Source organism: Callorhinus ursinus, unplaced genomic scaffold (assembly GCF_003265705.2).
Source record: "Callorhinus ursinus isolate GAN/ISIS: 27379988/994484 unplaced genomic scaffold, GSC_fseal_2.0 scaffold6, whole genome shotgun sequence".
Taxonomy (NCBI): Eukaryota; Metazoa; Chordata; class Mammalia; order Carnivora; family Otariidae; genus Callorhinus; species Callorhinus ursinus.
The window spans coordinates 30118774-30138353 of record NW_027397068.1 but is presented as its reverse complement, the minus strand read 5'-3'; the positions used below and the strand labels follow the sequence as shown (position 1 = coordinate 30138353).

At 38.1% G+C, this 19580-nt stretch overlaps 1 protein-coding gene and 1 pseudogene across 2 annotated transcripts in view; both read left to right on the top strand.

The window, feature by feature from the left end:
• Positions 1–19580, top strand: part of CDK19 (cyclin dependent kinase 19) — a 165992-nt gene that overhangs the window by 80559 nt on the left and 65853 nt on the right. The gene's annotated exons all lie outside the window — the stretch shown is intronic.
• On the top strand, positions 9828–10676 carry LOC112817129 (ATP synthase peripheral stalk subunit OSCP, mitochondrial pseudogene; annotated as a pseudogene).

The following is a 19580-nucleotide window of genomic DNA, read 5'->3' as shown; positions in this document are numbered from 1 at the left end:
CCTAAGTCTTTGTCTTAGGGGTCTGAGGAGCTTCGTTCTCTGTAGGCAAGGGATATTTTGGAATTATATAGTGTTCTTTCCTTCCCACTTAATTATGGTGTGTTTGCTATAAACAAAAGTATAGTTCTTGGGGTGCCTGGGTGGCTCAGTCAGTTAAGCGTCTGCCTTTGGCTCAGGTCATGATCCCAGGGTCCTGGGATCGAGTCCCACATCAGGCTCCCTGCTCAGCGGGGAGTCTGCTTCTCCCTCTCCCTGTGCTGCTCCCCCTGCTTGTGCTCTCTCTCTGTCAAATAAATAAATAAATAAATAAATAAATAAAATCTTAAAAAAAACCCATAGTTCTTTATTAACATAGATAAACTTAATCCAGTAGTTTAAAACATTTTTCTCAATTACCCAATAAAGATAAGATTTAAGGGAAAACCCCACTTAAGTATCTATAATTAGGTAGGGAATATTTTCAGGCCATACCTGTTATCAGTTATTACTTAATCAATTCCCCCTGCCTCATTTTCTCCAGGCTTGAGTTGTGAGAACACTTATACTTTGATTCTGAGGGCTTTCCAGAATTATGAATGGGGGATGGCCCTTTAATAGTTTCCACTCACATCTGAGTCCTTTCCTTCTTTAACTCTTGGAAGAAGGACCTGATTATAGCTGTTTACTCAAAACACCTGGGATTATTAGGCTTTCTCTAACAGTCTCCTATTATCTCCTAAAGTGTCTCCTGATACTTTCCCTACAAGTACAGAAAGAAAAAGGCATATGAAACTCTGTTGCAGCATGATTAATAATGGTTTTATTATTGGGTGCTCTTTTCAGTATTGGTTGAAATATTAGGGTGCTCTTCCCCCCTTTTTTTCCTTAGTTTTTCTTTACTTCATTGTTCTTTGAAGCTACTGGTGTTTTAAAATGATATTAAAATATTGTTCCCATAGCAACATCTTACCGATTTCTTATGGCAAGCACTGCATCTTTCACAAGTTGGGTTGAAAAAGAGAAGTGCTTTCAGGAAGAGTTTATTTATAAAATCAAGCCAACAGAACATAACTTGTTTATTTTTAAGAAAGCATTTTTAAGCAGACTGTAACAGAGGATTTTACACATCGAGGTAATGTGAGCTTCCCAGTGAATTTCTTGCTTATGTAAAAGTTCATTTTTGAATTTGTATTAAATTGACATTTTCCCCTCATAATAAGATTTGAACAGCTTAAATAAAAATGGAAATCCTGTCAAATTTCACTTAAATAATTTGTAAGTTCTGCTTAAATGCAATACCTGTACACAGAAGTTTGTAGGCTGCTTATAAGACTGTTAGAGCAGGGCACCTAGGTGGCTCAGTCTGTTAAGTGCCTGCCTTTGGCTCAGGTCATGCTTCTGGGGTCAGGTCATGTCCCAGAATCCTGGGATCGAGCCTCTCATTGGACTCCTTGCTCAGCAAGGGGGAGCCTACTTCTCCCTCTCCCTCTCCTGCTTCCCCTGCTTGTGCTCTCTTTCTCTCTCTGTCAAATAAATAAATAAAATCTTAAAAAAAAAAAAGAGCAAAGAGCAATGCTCATAATACTCTTGTAATGATTTTCCAACCTCTTAGGCTGTGTGGTGGATTTTGTTCAGGATCTGTTCCTCTGATTTCTTTTCTTTTTTGCTTTTTGTTTTTGTGGTTTTTTTGGTCTACTCATTTGTAAAATCAGTGTCAAGTAATTTTAAATCTTTCTACATTTAAATTTTATAAGTTGTATCATCCATTTTAAGCTGCTTCTTACTATCTGTTGGCTTTTAGTAATACTCAGGTTCATCTTAGAATTTAATTCATTATTTTTTCAAGGAGGTTTAGGGAAGACATTATATTTATAACAAATTATTAAACCATATTTTCCTCTTCTGTTTAGTTTTCTTCTTTTTAAAAGTTTTTATTTAAATTCCCATTAGTTAGCATGCAATGTAATGTTAGTTTCAGGTATACAATATAGTGATTCAACAATTCCATATATCAGCTGGTGCTCATCACAGCAAGTGCACTCCCTAATCCCCATCCCATCTATAACCCATCCTCTCCCCCCCCCCCCCCCCCCCCCCCCGTAACCATCATTTTTTTTCTCCACAGTTAAGAGTCTGTTTCTTGGTTTGTCTTTCTCTTTTTTTCTTTTGCTCATTTGTTTTGTTTGTTAAATTCCACATATGAGTGAAATCATATGGTATTTGTCTTTCTCTGACTTATTTCATTTAGCATAATAATCTCTAATTACTTTAGTTTTCTTACTCTGAATTTAGTTTAATTCCTATTAACTCAGACTTTCTGTCTTTTTCACACTTCCAAAAGCATATGTTCTAGTTTGGCTAGCATGCTCTTTCCTTTCCATTCTCTTGCTGGAATTTTTGAAGGCTATGTATCCATAAGAAATCCTTTGAAGTTGCCATAGTTTATATTTTTTGGAGGTATATATATATTTATGGTGGTGGTATTTAATGTACTTTAATTACTGGTTCATTCAGTAAATTCCAGATGTGGAGATATAATAGTGGAAAAAATACCGACATTAATAATTCTGTCCCAGGGCACCCGGGTGGCTCAGTCGTTAAGCGTCTGCTTTCGGCTCAGGTCATGATCCCAGCGTCTTGGGATCGAGTCCCACGTCAGGCTCCCTGCTCGGCGGGAAGCCTGCTTCTCCCTCTCCCACTCCCCCTGCTTGTGTTCTCCCTCTCACTGTCTTTCTCTCTGTCAAAAAATAAATAAAATCTTTAAAAAAAAAAAAATTCTGTCCCAATGGAGCTTACAGAGTGGATATCAGCTGAAGATTTAACTATTTTTTAAACATTTTGAAATTTAAATTCAATTAATTAACATATAATGTATTATTGGTTTCAGAGGTATAGGCCTGTGATTCATCAGTCTTATTTAATACCCAGTGCTCATTACATCACATGCCCTCCTTAATGTCCATCACCCAGTTACCCCATCCCTCCACTCCCCACCCAAGACTTAACTATTTTGAATGCTTTTGGGAACACCCTTTGCATTTGTTCATTTGGCTCTTTTCATCTCTATATTCACAGTGCCAATTTGAAAGACCCCACTGGCTGATACCATCTCCATTTCTGTATAATTTAGAATTCTGGGTGACTTTGTATATTTCATTTTCCAGCTAGATGTCTATATATTAATACTTTCTGGTTGTTGCACTATAGTTTCAGTTATATTTAATTTAGGCACAGAAAACAAAACTTAATCTTACCTAGATATATATCTTCTCTAATGTATTTTTTTTGTAATAGCTCAAGATTTACCCAGCTGGATTACCAAATCTTGTTAATTTTTCTTTCAAAAAGTTTTTCATCTTTAGCTTTTCTATTTTTATTTTCATCGCTTTTGTCTAAGCCATCTTTGTGCCTAAACTTTAGCAACAGTATTCTCTCTCCCCTTGCCTCTCCTGGCCCAAACATAGCCACCAGATTGGTCTTCTTAAACTATAGATGTGATCTTGGGAGTTCCCTGCTCCACAGTGTTTCTAGCTAGAACAAGAACCATACACTAAGATTTGGGGAGGGTAGGGATGGTGGGCAACCCAACCTTGGTGTCCCTGGGGATCAGCAGGGCAGTGGTAAGTCATGCTTTTTCACTCCTCACCAGGTTATGTACGTTTGTTGATATATATGTTTTTTTCTTCATTTTTATTTCCAGACTATAGAAGAGATAAAAAGAATCTTCTGAATAATCATGCTAGACAGTTTATTTCAGATCCAGTTTCTATTGCCTTGAGTCCTTGTTTGCACTTTAGTAAGATTTCATCTACTTTGTTGCATTTATAATGGCTGGTTTGGGTTATTCTCCTTTAAAACTAGTTTGTTCAGAATGTTTGTATGTTTTCCAGGCTCTTAGCTTGTGCAGTAAATGATCATTATCAATTGTAGACTACATATAGAAGACATATTAGGTATTGTTGGACTGTGTTAATCATTCTTTCTAAATAGTGGGAAGAGAATATTCTTCTAATTCTCACAAAGGAAAGGAAATCACAGTTTAGATAAGCAGTTTATCTAGCCTATGAGCCTGTTCATAACATTTCTGTGGGACTTAAGAGTTAAAGTATAAAAGAACTTTAATATATTTGTGAAAATCAGGGGTGATTAGTACAAATTTCGATTTATTTATTTAAAAGTTTTGATGGTAGACAAAGAGAAAGCCCAGGTATAATTTTATCACATTTTCCCCAATCTTTCATAGATAAGAAGACTCACTTTGTTTAGGTTAAAAAACATGCAAGTTTAGAAATGAGATTAACTTTCTCCCCCCTGAGATCCAGTTAGGATTGTTGCCTAACACCTATTACAAAACTTAGTAGCATAAAACACACTTTTTATTATGCATGTAGATTCTGTGAGTTGGGAACTCCAAAAGGGCACACTGGGGATAGTTTTCTCAGCTCTTATGATGATGCGTGTTGCAGTTGGGAAAACCTGAAGGTTGCGATCAACTGTTAGGGGCTGGAATAATTTGGATAATTATTTCATAATTTGAAGGTTTGTCACCACCATCTCTGGCATCGGGGCTGGGAAGACTTGAAGAGTCTAGGACCATTGACCAGAGTACCTGTACATGTGGTCTTGCTTCTGTGCAACATGGTGGTTTCAGCATAGATCCAATTGAAGTGTTAATGTGAATGAGGAGAAAGTTGGATTGTTTTGTTTTTTAATAAAGCCTCACAAGCTATGTATGTCACATTTGCTGCATTTTGTTGGTTATAAATATGTGCATATGCACACCCAGATAGACTTCACCTCTTGCTGGGAGGGTGGCAAATTCTAGAAAAGCATTTGGTACCGGAGATACTATTATGGCCATCTTTGGAAAATACATCCTGCCACAATAGTCAAATCCAATATTTGCTAATATTTTTTCATTTCAAATGCATGTTTATAATGACTTTAGAGTTAAAAGATCAAGAATTCTTTACCTGTGTACGTGAAGGGAGTTCAGGACTTTAGGAGTCTATGAACTGAAGGTTCACAAAAAAAAGGTTTTAAAAAGTATCTATTACTTTGACAATTGGCTGTTTCAAAACATTTTTCATCCCCCTTAAAGTCAAAATTGCTTAGGTGTTTTTTTCTTTCTCTTACTTTAAACTGGTGTGGTGGACCACTGGTGTATCTAGTTAGATTATGTTCAGTTTTCATTGTTGCCGCATGTGGAGACAATGTCAGTTTCCCATTGATAAGAATCAATGAAAACCAGGGGCACCTGGGTGGCTCAGTTGGTTAAGCCACTGACTGCCTTCGGCTCAGGTTGTGATCCCGGGGTCCTGGGATTGAGCCCTGCATCCTCCCTGCTCAGCAGGGGGCCTGCTTCTCCCTTTCCCTCTGCCGCTCCCACTGCTTGTGCTCTCCTGCTCTCTCTCTCTGTCAAATAAATGAAATCTTAAAAAAAAAAAAATCAATGAAAACTGGGGGCACCTGGGTGGCTCAGTCAGTTAAACGTCTGCCTTCAGCTCAGGTCGCAATCCCAGGAGGGTTTTGGGATCGGACTCCCTGCTCGGCTGGGAGTCTGCTTGCCCCTCTCCTCCCCGCTCGTGCTCTCTCTTGCTATCTCTCTCAAATAAATAAAATATATTTAAAAAAAGAATCAATGAAAATTTACCATGCTCTCTGTATTGATACAGAGGCTACATAAGAATTAAAAAGACAAGGAAAGAAAAAAAGAGAAAAGAAAAAGAAAGTAGGACAAAACTGTGTCCTTTGATCTTATTCTAAAGACTGAATGTGCAGAGATACAAAGTCTTGCTTTTTCTCTGGCAAGATTCTTGCTGATGGAAGCCTGAAGCCAACAGAGCTGAAGAAGCCTCTATGTCTGCCCAGCCAGAAAACATACTGGATAGTGTGAATTCTTTTTTGACAAGAAGGTGGCTTTTTTGAAAAGGCTTGAACCTTACCGAAATTTGGATTTGCCCCAGCACCAAAAAGCCTTATCTTATAAAATCTGGTAAGCGAAAGTAGTGATGTGATTGGAGAGGCCTTAGTGAAGCTCTCTGAACTCCTGATGGTTTGTGACCAGGAGCCAAACCCTGAAGGCCTCTTTTAGATGACATTCTTCTAGAATGGTTGATGTTTTTTCCTTGTTTTCTCTCAAATCAAGGTTTTAAAGGAATTGGCAGTTAGCCATTTTCTTTGAGCATGTAACCAAGTGAAATTCTGATGTTTCCTTAGTAAAGATAGTTCCTCTTTTGTGCCCTTTAAGAGCGTGCTGACGCCATTAAGATTCTTGTTTTGTGAACCCATTTTGGACACTGGAAAGACCATTGAGAGAGAAAACAGTGAAAAGTGGCTTGCCATCAAAACTGATGGCATACCTGGTAATACATCTGGTTTTGCTGTTTTGATGAAGAAGGAAGCTCCATAGGTCTCTATGAATCATTGCTTTTACATTGGCATCAAAGACTCTGCCAAAGATCATGAAAGAAGTCTTGTCTGATGTCTTGAAAGTCACACTTTATCCCAGTCAGGGCCTTGAATTACTGCCTTGTCTAGAGCTTCTCTTGCGAGATGGGAGTGGAATATAAGGTTGTTTTCTATTGCAGAGAAGTTCATTGATTCTCCAAAGAATAAGTCTCAAACCACTGGGGAATTCTGATTCCATTTGCTGTTACATAACTTTGTGAATCAGAGTTTCCAGAACACTTGTAGCAATCTATTGGATTGTTAAAACCACTGGCATGTTAAAAACCATTCTGCTTATTATTTTAGCTCTTTATTCAAGAGAAACGCTAGCATTCTTCTAATTGAAATTTATTTTTGTGGAATTAATTTTAATTTTTTCTTTTAAATTTAATATCCTTCCCTTTCTAATCTAAGCATCCTTTTTAAGTTTGGAGAGTTTACTCTGTTTACATTAATGTGTTTATTCATGTATTTTGCTTTATTTCTAATTTTCGTGTTTTCTATGTCTCATGCTTTGATTTTTTTTTCCCCCCTTCTTTTCTGGCTCCTAAAGTATTGGTTGAGTTTCCTTTATTTCCCTTTTTTCTAAACTTCTGGTTTGAAAATCACATTTTTTTTCTAATTTAGCAATTATTCTAATATTTTTACATGCATATTTGACTTAAATTCTCAAATTTACCCCATTTCCTCCAAGTGGTAGGACTTCAAATCTCTTTAACTCAGGTTTCTCTCTCCTGTTACTTCTCTTATTTTTGTTCTACCTTGATTTTACTTAACCTCCCCTCTCCCCACCCCCAACTTTGTATATTTTAGGTTTCTTTATAGTCAAGACTTATTTAGATTTACTTATTATTATTATTATTATTATATTATGATTCTTTTTTGCATACACTCCTTATTGGGGTATATTTCTAGTGGTTCTTTCAGCAAGGGCTTGTTTAACCAGTTTTTTTTTTGTCTTTGGCTGAAAATGTCTGTCTTGCCCTCACTTTTGAAATATCATTAGGTAGATATAGAATTAAATATTAGTTTTTTTCAGCACTTTGAAGATTTCTCCATGGTCCCCTGGCCCTGATTCCTCCTGATGTCATGTCTGCGTCAGCATAATGGTCTCGCCTTTCTGGGTAATCCGTTTTCTCTCTGATTTTAAGGTTTTCCCTTTGCCTTTTACGTGTTCTGCATCCTGCACAATGCAAGGACCAGGATATACAGCAAACTTCTTTACTGCTTCCCCAGCCAGAGGATAGAGTTTGTGGTCCTTTTTTCACTGATTTCTTGCTGTAGCACCTCCTGGGCTCAGGGTTCTGTGGAGGGGCTTGTCCCAGTACCCCAGTCTTAGATACTGAAGATGTCGTCTTCCATTTTCCAGTGGGGATTTAGGACCTCAACTCCTAGGGCCTGTATCCAGGTCGCAAATCTCCGTGGGCTTTATACATCAGTTTATTCTTTTGGCTCTGATTCGATTTTTCTCTTTGTTCCTGGCACCTGGGAATCTTTTTTGTCTTTTTGGATTCTCCATTTAACATGTGTTTAAGAGTAGGAAACAAAAAAATGAGAGTCTTGAAAACAGGAGATTTACTTTTCTACCTCAGGAGATTTCCAGAGTGCTATTCTTTTTTTTTTTTTTTTTTAAAGATTTTATTTATTTATTTGACAGAGAGAGACACAGCAAGAGAGGGAACACAAGCGGTGGGGAGTGGGAGAGGGAGAAGCAGGCTTCCTGCTGAGCAGGGAGCCTGATGCGGGTCTTGATCCCAGGACCCTGGGACCATGACCTGAGTCAAAGGCAGATGCTTAACTGACTGAGCCACCCAGACACGCTTCCAGAGTGCTATTCTTAATGTTAGTTGAAGTGTTTAATAATGTCCAGAGCTCTGAGTTCTTATTGACTGATTGACTGACTGCTTTATTTGACCAAGAAATTAAAAGTGACATTTTGTTATATACACAGCCCCTGTGGACTGATACCCTTGAGCTCCTGTTTCCTGTTTAACCTGAGTCTATCAAAGCCTGCAGCCACCCTAGGCATGACTAACGATCTTGGAAGATTTTTTTAAAATACTTCTTTAAATGAATCTTTCTATAGAAAGACTCTTTGCCATAATCTAAGGTAGTGGTTTTCAGAGTATGGTTCCTAGATCCTCAGTACCAGCATTATGTGCGATTATGTAGTATACATTGTTCCCTTGTAGATATTAGATATTCTTCTTTGTCATGCGTTTTTTAAAAAAAAGATTTTATTTATTTATTAGAGAGACAGAGGATAGCAAGAGAGAGCGCAAGCAGGGAGGAAAGGGAGAAGCAGGCTCCCCGCTGAGGGCTCTATCCCAGGACACTGAGATCATGACCTGAGCCGAAGGCAAACACTCAACTGAGTGAGCCACCCAGGTGCTCCTGTCATGCTTTTTAAATTAAAGTTTGATAAAATATTTGGATTGGCACTTTGTTTTTGTTTTTTTAAAGGTTTTATTTATTTATTTGACAGAGAGAGAGAGAGCCAGAGCAGGAACACAACAAGCAGGGGGAGTGGGAGAGGGAGAAGCAGGCTTCCTGCAGAGCAGGGAGCTCAATGTGGGGCTCAATCCCAGGACCCTGGGATCATGATCTGAGCCGAAGGCAGACGCTTAATGACTGAGCCACCCAGGCGCTCTGGCACTTTGTTCTTAATTTAATTTATTTAATTAATCTCTACACCCAACGTGGGGTTCAAACTCATGACCCCAAGATCAAGAGTTGCATGTTCTTCTGACTGAGCCGGCCAGGTGCCCCAAAGTTTGATAAAACGTTTGAACTAATAGGTGGTCCAGTGATGGGTACTTTTTATAAATAAAGTATGAATTTTATGGCTTGATTTTTTTTTTTTATACAGAGAGTACTTATTAATTCTGTGGTATAAATCATGTTAAATACTCTGATAAAAATGATACATATGTTGGTATATCTATGATTTCCTTATACTTGAGCATTCTTTATTTAAAAAAAAGTTTTTAAAAGTTGAGTGTTAGATGTGGAATGAAGGAAATGTTTTATATCTGTAAATTAATTGCCTTATCTTTTTTTCATAATCTGCCCACCCCAAAGCTCAGAAAAGTCACAGTATTATTATGTAACTCCTTTTAATGATCCCCATGGATTTAAAACACAATTGGCATTGTTACACTTCCTTCCATAGAGAAAATGTATGCTTTTTAAATAAATGTAATATGCTTTTGTTCATGAAGAATGTCATTGAGTAGTGCCAACTATTTTAGGATACTAAAATAAAAATATTTACAATCCAAAAATACTTTAAGATTATTCTTAGAAAGATGTTCCATTGTTTTTAGTCTATTACTTAATCTTATAAAAGTGCTATGAAAGGGGAGGAGATGGCCGTCCCAGCAGTGTCCAGGCTGTCCCGGCAGCTCAGCCAGTAAGGGGTAGGTAGAGCTGAGGTTCGAACCCACACAGTCACATAGAAGATGGAGTTGGATGGAAAATTCGTGCTCTTTATACTACATATCAACACTATGCTTTGCATATCATGACACCTTGCAACTTAGGTGCGATGCTTAAGTATGACTGTGGTCAGGCTGTTTTCCAAGTTTGTGCGGCCACCTGTTCAGGTATATGGTATCAAAGGTCGCTATGCCACTGCTCTTTATTCTGCTGCATCTAAACAGAATAAACTGGAACAAGTAGAGAAAGAATTGTTGAGAGTAGCGCAAATCTTGAAGGAACCCAAAATGGCTGCTTCCATTATGAATCCCTATATAAAGCATTCCGTGAAAGTGAAAAGCCATGACATGAGCACAAAAGAGAGGTTCTTTCCTCTCACATCCAACCTGATCAATTTGCTTGCTGAGAATGGTCGCTTGGACAATACCCCTGGAGTCATTTCTGCCTTTTTGACCATGATGAGCATCCACTGTGGAGAAGTACTGTGCACAGTGACCACTGCATCTCCTTTAGATGAAGCCACTCTTCCTGAATTAAAAACGGTCCTGAAGAGCTTCCTAAGTAAAGGCCAAGTCTTGAAATTGGAAGTTAAGACTGACCCATCAATCATGGGTGGAATGATTGTCCGTATTGGAGAGAGATACGCTGATATGTCTGCGAAAACCAAGATTCAGAAGCTCAGCAGGGCCATGCGGGAAGTTTTCTGAAAGTGTTGATTTTCTGTCAGTGAAAATTCCTAAACTTGGAGCAACAATAAAATGCTTCCTAAACAGAAAAAAAAAGTGCTATGAAAAGCAAACTACATGACATTTCAGAGTTCAGAGATTTGATTAGATCATTTAAATAAAGTTTTTGCCAAAGAACTGAACACATGAAATGAATGGTAGCATCATTGTGAAGATTTTCAATACTCATGAGACTTATAATTAATTAAGTACTTTATTTTTTTTTAAAATACTTTATTTGAGAGAGAGAGAGAGAGCACAAGCAGCGGGGAGGGCAGAGGGAGAGGGAGAAGCAGACTCCCCGCTGAGCAGGGAGCCCGATGTGGGACTCGATCCCAGGACCCTGGGATCACAACCCGAGCCGAAGGCAGACTCTTAACTGACTGAGGCGCCCTAATTGAGTACTTTAAACAAAGCCCACACTGTGCCTTGTATATAGGAGTGTTCAGAAAATGTTGGCTGAGTTTAAATGACCAAGTTAATCTTGACCTGTTAACCTAGTAGCATAATGTTCTCTTTTTCACTTAGTAAGCTACTCTTAGATACGTTAGATATTGTGAACTGGCCCTCAGTGCCCTAGAAGGTAATTGTAAGATGTAAACATGGAGGACAGTGAAGAAAATATTAAATATTAGAGGAAAATATTAAGTCTTAGAGGAAAATATCCTACTAAGTATTGATAAAACCAGTCTATAGACATGAAGTTTTTTTTTTTTAAGATTTTATTTATTTATTTGACAGAGAGGGACACAGTGAGAGAGGGAACACAAGCAGGGGGAGTGGGAGAGGGAGAAGCAGGCTTCCCACGGAGCAGGGAGCCCGATGCGGGGCTCGATCCCAGGACCCTGGGATCATGACGTGAGCTGAAGGCAGACGCTTAACGACTGAGCCACCCAGGCGCCCCTAGACATGAAGAATTAAAGAAAAGATAGTTGTTTAATAGATTTAAAGATGAATATTCACCAAAAAAAGACGATCTAATTTAAAAAGGGACAAAGGACTTGAATAGACATTTCTCCCAGGAAGGTATTCAGATAGCCAATAAGCACATGAATAGATTTTCAACATCATTAGTTATTAAGGAACTTAAAACCCACAGTGAGATACCACTTCTCATCCATTAGAATGGCAATAATAATAATAATAAAAGGAAAATATCAACTGTTGATGATAATGTGGAGAATTTGAACCCTCATACATTGCTGGTAGAAATGTAAAATAATGTAGATGCTGTGAAAAATATTTTTGTGGTTCTTCAATAAGTTAGACATAGAACTCCCATCTGACCCAGCAACTCTGCTCCTAGGTAAATACCCAAGAGAACTGAAAACAGGTGCACAAATGTTTATAGTAGCACTATTCGTAATAGCCAAAAAAGAGAAACAACCCAGATGTCTATCAGCTGATAAGTGGATAACCAAATGTGGTATATCCATACCATAGAATATTATTCAGCCATAAAAAAGTGAAGTACTGACACTTGGTACAATATAGATGAACCTTAATGATATTAAGTGAAAGAAGCCAGATACACAAAGCCACATATTGTATGATTTCATTTACTTGAAATGATCAGAATAGGTCAGTCTGTGGCGACAGTTAGGAGATTAATGGTTGCCAGGGGCTGGGATGAGCAAGGAATGAGGAGTAGCTGCTCAGTGGGTATGGGGTTTCTTTTTGGGATGATGAAAATTTTCCGGAATTAGACAGTGGTGCTGGTTGTACAACATTATGAATGTTCTGGAAGTCACTGAACTTCCAGTACATGTCAATAAACTTTAAAATGGTAAAGTTTATATTATAGGAATTTTAGCTCAGTAAAAAAGAATATTCAGTGTGATTATAATTCTCAGTGAGATATTAAAGTAAGAATTTTAAAATCAAAGGAAACTTTATTTCAACATTGTTATTTTGTGCTTACAAAAATTACACGTTTCGTGAAAATATGTATGAAGTCAAATAAATATTCTTTAGAGCAGGTTTCAATACAAGGTATGTGTGTTTTGGGCATCATTCAGAGGGATTTTGCCAGGTAGAATAAAGTACTAGGAGGCAGTCTCATGCTGGGTACTGTGATTAGTACATTGCTTTTTTTTTTTTTTTAATTAAAAAAAATTTTTATTTATTTGACAGAGAGACAGCGAAGGAAGGAACACAAGCAGCGGGTGTGGGAGAGGGAGAAGCAGGCTTCCTGCTGAGCAGGGAGCCGGACTCAGGACTCGATCCCAGGACCCTGGGATTATGACCTGAGCTGAAGGCAGACACTTAACAACTGAGCCACCCAGGCGCCCCTAGTACGTTGCTTTTTAACTGGCTGGCCCTCTTTGTAGTCATGAGCAGTGTCTCTCAACTGTTTGCACTTTCCTTGCCATCTTCTCCTAGATCTGCTTGACTGCTTACTGTTGTGAGCTTCATGCATGCCTTTCTGACCTGAAACTATGTACTGCTCAATTAGCATTAATAGGGTCTCTATCGTTAACTAACCTACTCCTTCACTGACACTGTTTCCAGCCACTTTGGATAAACACCTGGTTTACCTTGCTTCCCCATGGTCCTGTTCAGTTATCTAGATCCTTTTACGTTTCAGCATTCTCACTTCTTCGACCTTGCCAAGGAAACCTGGACAGCAAGGACCCCAAAGACAGGAATAGGGGGAGGGGTGAATGAGAGCTAATGAAACAAAGGCCCTGTCTTCTTTGTGAAATCTGTTAGAAGAGGAACTGTCCATAGATGTGAGCAGTATGGTTCCATATAGACCTGCTATTTCCAGAAATCAAACATTATTTAATGTTTGTTGTACAGCTTATCTAGTAAATTTGTGTTTTTATTCAATGTAGAACATATAGGCTGTCTTGAGAGTAGTTATTTCTTTCCCAAAATATATTCCACAGAATACTAGTCCCTGGTAGTATTACTAGAAGCTCTGCTTTGGAAGGGGGAGGATCCCACGGTCAAATATATTTTGAAAATGCTGCTTAATCCCCTCTTGGAAGTCCATAGCACACTGTAGCCTTTAAGGTCTCTGAAACATAGTCAAGAAACTTGTTTGACTTAGCATTTCCAAACTTACTTGAGCCCAGAACTTTTGGTGGGGAGGAAAGAGACAGCATAGCTATTAATATCTTACATAATAATATCAGTTGGGAAGACATTGTCTTAGAGCATTGTAAATTTCTACAACTGCAGCTTAAAAAAAAAGTAGCTGTATTTATTTACTTATTTATTTAAGTTCCAGTTAGTTAACATATACCGTTCTATTATTTTTTTTTTTTTTAGTTTTTATTTTAATTCCAGAAAGTAGCTACTTTTACCGGCTAGTACCAAAAACTACCTGTACTTCATATGTTCTATGTAGTATACATCATATGTATATAGTTAACCTATAAATTCTCTATCAAGATAGACCTCATTTTTTCCCCTTTCCTTACAAGTATCAGATTGTTGTCTTTCAATGATTTTCTTGTTCTTTCTTCCTTAATCATATCAAAATATTCCTTTGAAAGGGTGACTAAAGCACTTAGGACATTCCCAGTTTTAAATAAGTCAACAGCTCTGTTAAAGCTGTAGTACATATATTTGTTGAGCCTGTTATAAAATTTCAGACTCGTCTAATTCAAACACCCTTTGAAATCCAAGTCATGTTTTCATTTACTAAGGATTTTTGTTGAGACAGGCCCTTTCTTAAAAAAGTAATTAGCCTTGGATGTAGAAGGTATAATTAATAAATAAGCACAATTCATTACTTTGTTAATTCTTCTCTACAGAAAAGAGCTGGCACTCAGTGTTTATCCTTTATTAACATACAAATATGTAGACACTGAAATTATGTATCATAGTATATTCCTATGAAATACATAGTAGGTACCATTTTTTCTCTTTTAGGTGTTAATTAGTGTAGTATTTTAGCTTTAAAAAGTTTTAGCCTTTTCATGTACTTGAATTTCTTTTCTCTATAATATGCCTCTCATTACATTGTCTTTCTTGTTTTTGAGAACTTTATAGTTTATAATGGATATCGCTAATATTCATCAATAATCTGTGAGGCTCTCTTATTATAGATGGGATAAGATTAGATTGTTGTGGCTTGCCCCTTTTTTTGTTGTTTCTTTAGGCACAGTGTTTGAATCTAATGGGGAAATAAAGCCTCCGGCATTGTGGCTTGGATTCCTCTTGTGTGTTTTAGGGGTATATTATATTTCCATTTAGATCTCCTGCTCTGTCTTCTGACTGATGATGACCCAGGTTTCTGTTCAGAGTTGTTTCTGGGTGGTTGGCTCCTGATCCCGTACAAGTCAGCCCTGTCGGGCAGTGATAGAACATGGTCTTTCAGAGATCTGCCCAGATGAAGTAAAAATGACTCGCAGGTGAGTTCCTGATGAACCAGAACAGATCTTCTCTCGCAAGACCGTCTTGGCATTGCGACAAAGCATGAAGTGAAAGCTTTTTGTTTTTGTTTGAGTTGGCTTTAAGACTAATTTTAATGTTGTTTGCTTAGAAATTAATGTTCTTCTCTTGTATTTGCTTTTTCTAGTCACAGGCAGCCTTTCTTCTCAAATGGTGTCGTGTACTTTGCATTGTTAGATGTGATCTACTGGCTCTTATGGCAAAATATTTTCAGTTCTGTACATATTTTGTTGTTTGAATTAGAGGGAGTTTGAGAATGAAATTAGAATTGCTACTGTAATCTTTTTTTTTTTTTTTTGTGATGATGAATTCCTGAAGTCAATATCCTATTTGTCTGTTTGGAAAAATAGTAACCCATAATGATACACAGATATATATCCCTAGCAAACAGGTGATTTATCCACTGGAAGTTTTATCTTTAATACTGTTTTTGGTCAGATTCTACTCTCCTATATATATTTTGATGGTATATAAAAATTTAGAGAATAAAATAGCTTCTTAAAAAAGGCTTTCTATGGAGTGTCTGGGTGGCTGAGTCGGTTAAACATCTGCCTCCTGCTCAGGTCTTGATCCTGGGGTTCTGGGATTGAGCTCCAGTGGCTGCCTTCCTGGTCAGCGGGGAGTCTGCTTCCCCCCCCCCGCCCCCCACTCATGCTCTCTCTCCCTCTCAAATAAATAAATAAACTCTTTAAAAAAGGCTTTCTAGCATGATCGTGAGCAAGAACTGGGAATTTCAATTCTTGTTTTTTAGTCTTTGCTCTTCCATTCTGTAATTACATGTGGGCTGGTATTTATTTTCTTATGTAAAAAATTGGAAAATACCTCCTTCTTTTCTACCTCAAAGAAATTGCATTGCCATGAATAAAGATCCCATGTAAAGTCTAGTTGCTATTTATGTAGTAAATTTGGGACAATCTACTATTTCTTGCTTAATGTATTCTGACACTTTACCAAGGCAAACCTTTTCTAGGTACTTATTTCTTTTATTTTTTTATTTTGTTTTTTTTTAAAACATTTTTAAAATGTAAATTCAGTTAACATATAGTATATTATTAACTTCGGAGGTAGAGTTCAGTGATTCATCAGTCTTATTTAATACCCCGTGCTCATTACATTACTAGGTACTTATTTCAGAGGATTCTAAATGGAAAGGTAAAGAGAGATAGTTGAGGTATCAAGTTGTTATCTAAAACTGTTTTAATATCTATAAACTTTAAAAGCTTTAACTTCTGAGTCCATGGTGGTGATTATTTTTTATTTTCACCCTCTTACCAATTGCCTTTTGAAACAACCCAAATGGTAGAATGCAAAAAAATTTATATCACCTTTGGAAACCTAATGGAGAGTCTTATTCCCACTGTCATCCTATTGAAGAGCTGTGGTAGGAAACAGTAAAGGTAAGGTGAGGGTATATGTCAGCCTGCCAGTTGCCAGCCAGCCCATTCAGGAGAAATTGGTTAAGGAGGTTGATCAGAAAGCCTGCTTCTCCATGTAAACCTCGTAGCACGTGCAGGCTGGGAGCTAGGGCTGGAGACAAAAATGGGACCAGTGTTGTCAGTAGGTAAAATCTGTATCCTACCCTGGGTGGAGCTGCAGGAGGGAGCTGACTCTCCAGTGTATATCCGGTGTGCGTCAGCCGTGGGGTCAGTAGATGTCACGGTGGAGGGGGTCCTTATTAGTAAGTGAATATAGAGAAGTTTCCTACCCCTACCAGGTTCAGGCTAAATGGGGAGGCTGTGCACTATTCGAGAATTCAACTGTGATCTGCACGATCTCGTACAGTGTAGGCCAGTGCTGTCCAGTAGAACTCTCTGCAGTTAGGGAAATATCTGTGCTGTCCAGTGTGTGGCCACCAGTCACACATCTTTGGAGCCCTTGAAATGTGGCTAAGAACTGAATAACTACCAAAAGCCTTAAAAAGGGCTTTCCTATTTTGGTTACTTTTCTCTTAAGGAGTTGATAGACAAAAGCTATTCATTACAGCATTGTTTTTAATATTAAGAAGCATATGTAATATCAGAGTAACATAAATGTACTGGTTAAAGCAGTCTGTTTCATTCCCAGACAGTGGGATAGTATGCAGCCATTGAAATGCTGATGTAGATAGACATTTATGGACAGAAAAGTTTTTTCCAGTATGTTAAGTGAAAGGAGATTGGTTACAAAACCATGTGGTTTGTGTGTTCCCATATCTTTGTGTAAATATTTGAAGATATTGTATGTGTGTATGTAAACACATACATAGATAAATAGGATCTGGAATTTAGGCATCAAAAGATTTATCTTTTTTTTTTTTTAAAGATTTTATTTATTTGACAGAGAGAGACACAGTGAGAGAGGGAACACGAGCAGGGGAGTGGGAGAGGGAGAAGCAGGCTTCCCACTGAGCAGGGAGCCCGATGCAGGGCTCGATCCCAGGACCCTGGGATCATGACCTGAGCCGAAGGCAGATGTTTAACGACTGAGCCACCCAGGCGCCCCCAAAAGATTTATCTTAATCCTCGTTCTGCCCTTCGCTTTGTGCAAGTTACTTAACCTCTCAGCTTCTTCAGTTTTTCCACTGTAAAAGAGGGATTAAAAATAGCACCTATCTCATTGGGTTGTTTTAAAGATTAAATGAAATAACATGGCAGAATTGCTTAGCAGGATGCTTGTATTATCCTGTGATAAAATCATATAAAGCATCAGCTTTTTCGTGGTCATGGTGATTATTATTGTATCATATGTGTATGTGCGTAGGAGAAAGCTTAGGAGTACATAAAAAGTACTTGAAGTTGTCTGGTAGGATTGCAGGTGACCTGTATTTTCTTCTTTGTGCTTTTCTATGTTTTCGGATTCTGGTATTGCATTTGGGCGTGTATTACTTCTATAATTTAAAAATGTTTAAAACTTCTGGGGTGCCTGGGTGGCTCAGTCGGTTAAGCATCTGCCTTCTGCCTTCAGCTCAGGTCATGATTCCAGGGCTCTCTGCTCATCAGGGAGCCTGATTTTCCCTCTCCCTCTGCCTGCAGCTCTGCTTACTTGTGCTCTCTCTCTCTCTCTCTCTCTCTCAAATAAATAAAATCTTAAAGAAAAAAAACAAAAAAACTTTCTGTGTGCCTAAGTAATTAACAAATGATAATACCAGTTAAGCAAAAATGACTCGTGGTAAGTGGATGAAAGATTTATGATACAGATTTATAATATGGATTTCATCACTCTCTTTAGAGACGCACAACTATTTTTGTGATTATAGAAAATCTGTAAAATTAAGGCCATTGGAAATGTAGTAGTGTAATCGAAACACATTCCTAAATGTAGAGTTAGAGTTTTAATCACGTTTACATCTGGAAAGATTAAGACAAGTTATGTTTTAACTTGTATCTTTCATAATCTGGGCAAAAACAGTACATTTATCTCTATTTGGAAATGGTTTTGTTTGTGATTGCTTATTTCTGGGGTTCAGTTGCTCTAAGGGTGTTGTAGATGGTTGGCAAAGCTGTAGACATCTAGGTAGAGTATTGCTTTGGTGGAGAGCATTGAATTTTGTATTTCCAAAATTGTTGGCCACAATCTTTCATATTTCACTTTGCTTAGAATTTACTTGTGTCAGGTTCTGTTCTAGGCTCTGGGGAATGAGATGAACGAGAAAAGTGGCAGTCTTTCCAGGTAGGCAATCAAACAACCAGAATAGTCAGATGTTAAAGGTGGATATGATAAAAGTAAGTGGGTTCAGTAGGGTACCAGTGGAGAAGTGGTCAATTATATTTTGAGTGAGGGTGGATGGTGGGCAGAGAAAGGGGGGCTATCAAGGAAAGGCCAGGATGTGTGGAGCTGGGTCTTGAAGGTGAGTGTCTCAGTATTTGCAGGTTGGGGTCAAGGCCTTTCTGGCAGTGAACCAGCTGTGGTTTGAGGCAGCATGGGGTATTGGGCAGCCTGAAAGTGGGTTGGTGTGGCTTGAGGTAGAATACAAGCCAGAGGCCAGCCAGTGAGAAAGCTGGAGAATCAGGTCAAGGAACTCTAGTGTTGATGTTTTCAGAAATAGGTTTAGGATAAGAGAAACTGCTGACCATTTTTTTGTTTGATCAGATCTTTTAAAAAATGCTCACTTTTTTTTTTTTTTTAAGATTTTATTTATTTATTTGACAGAGAGAGACACAGTGAGAGAGGGAACACAAGCAGGGGGAGTGGGAGAGGGAGAAGCAGGCTTCCCGCGGAGCAGGGAGCCCGATGTAGGGCTCAGTCCCACTGGGATCATGATCTGAGCCGAAGGCAGACGCTTAACGACTGAGCCACCACCCAGGCTCCCCCAAAATGCTCACATTTAATAGATGCCATAGATTTAGATTTGAGGTGTTCTGAACCATGGAAGTTTTATGTGAGATCATGGTTTTTCTTTCTTTTTCTTTTTTTTCCCTTTTCCTCTTTTTCTTTTTTAAAACGATATGGATCTTACCATATCACTAAATTGACAACTGAAACTATGTTGGTATTTCCTGATTTAAGAATAGCCTTCCTGAAGGTTCTTTCAGTTCCTTCTTCCTTCCCTATTCCCTAGTTCCTCCTTCTTACCGCTGCACCTGGACCAAGCTCTGACTCCCACAA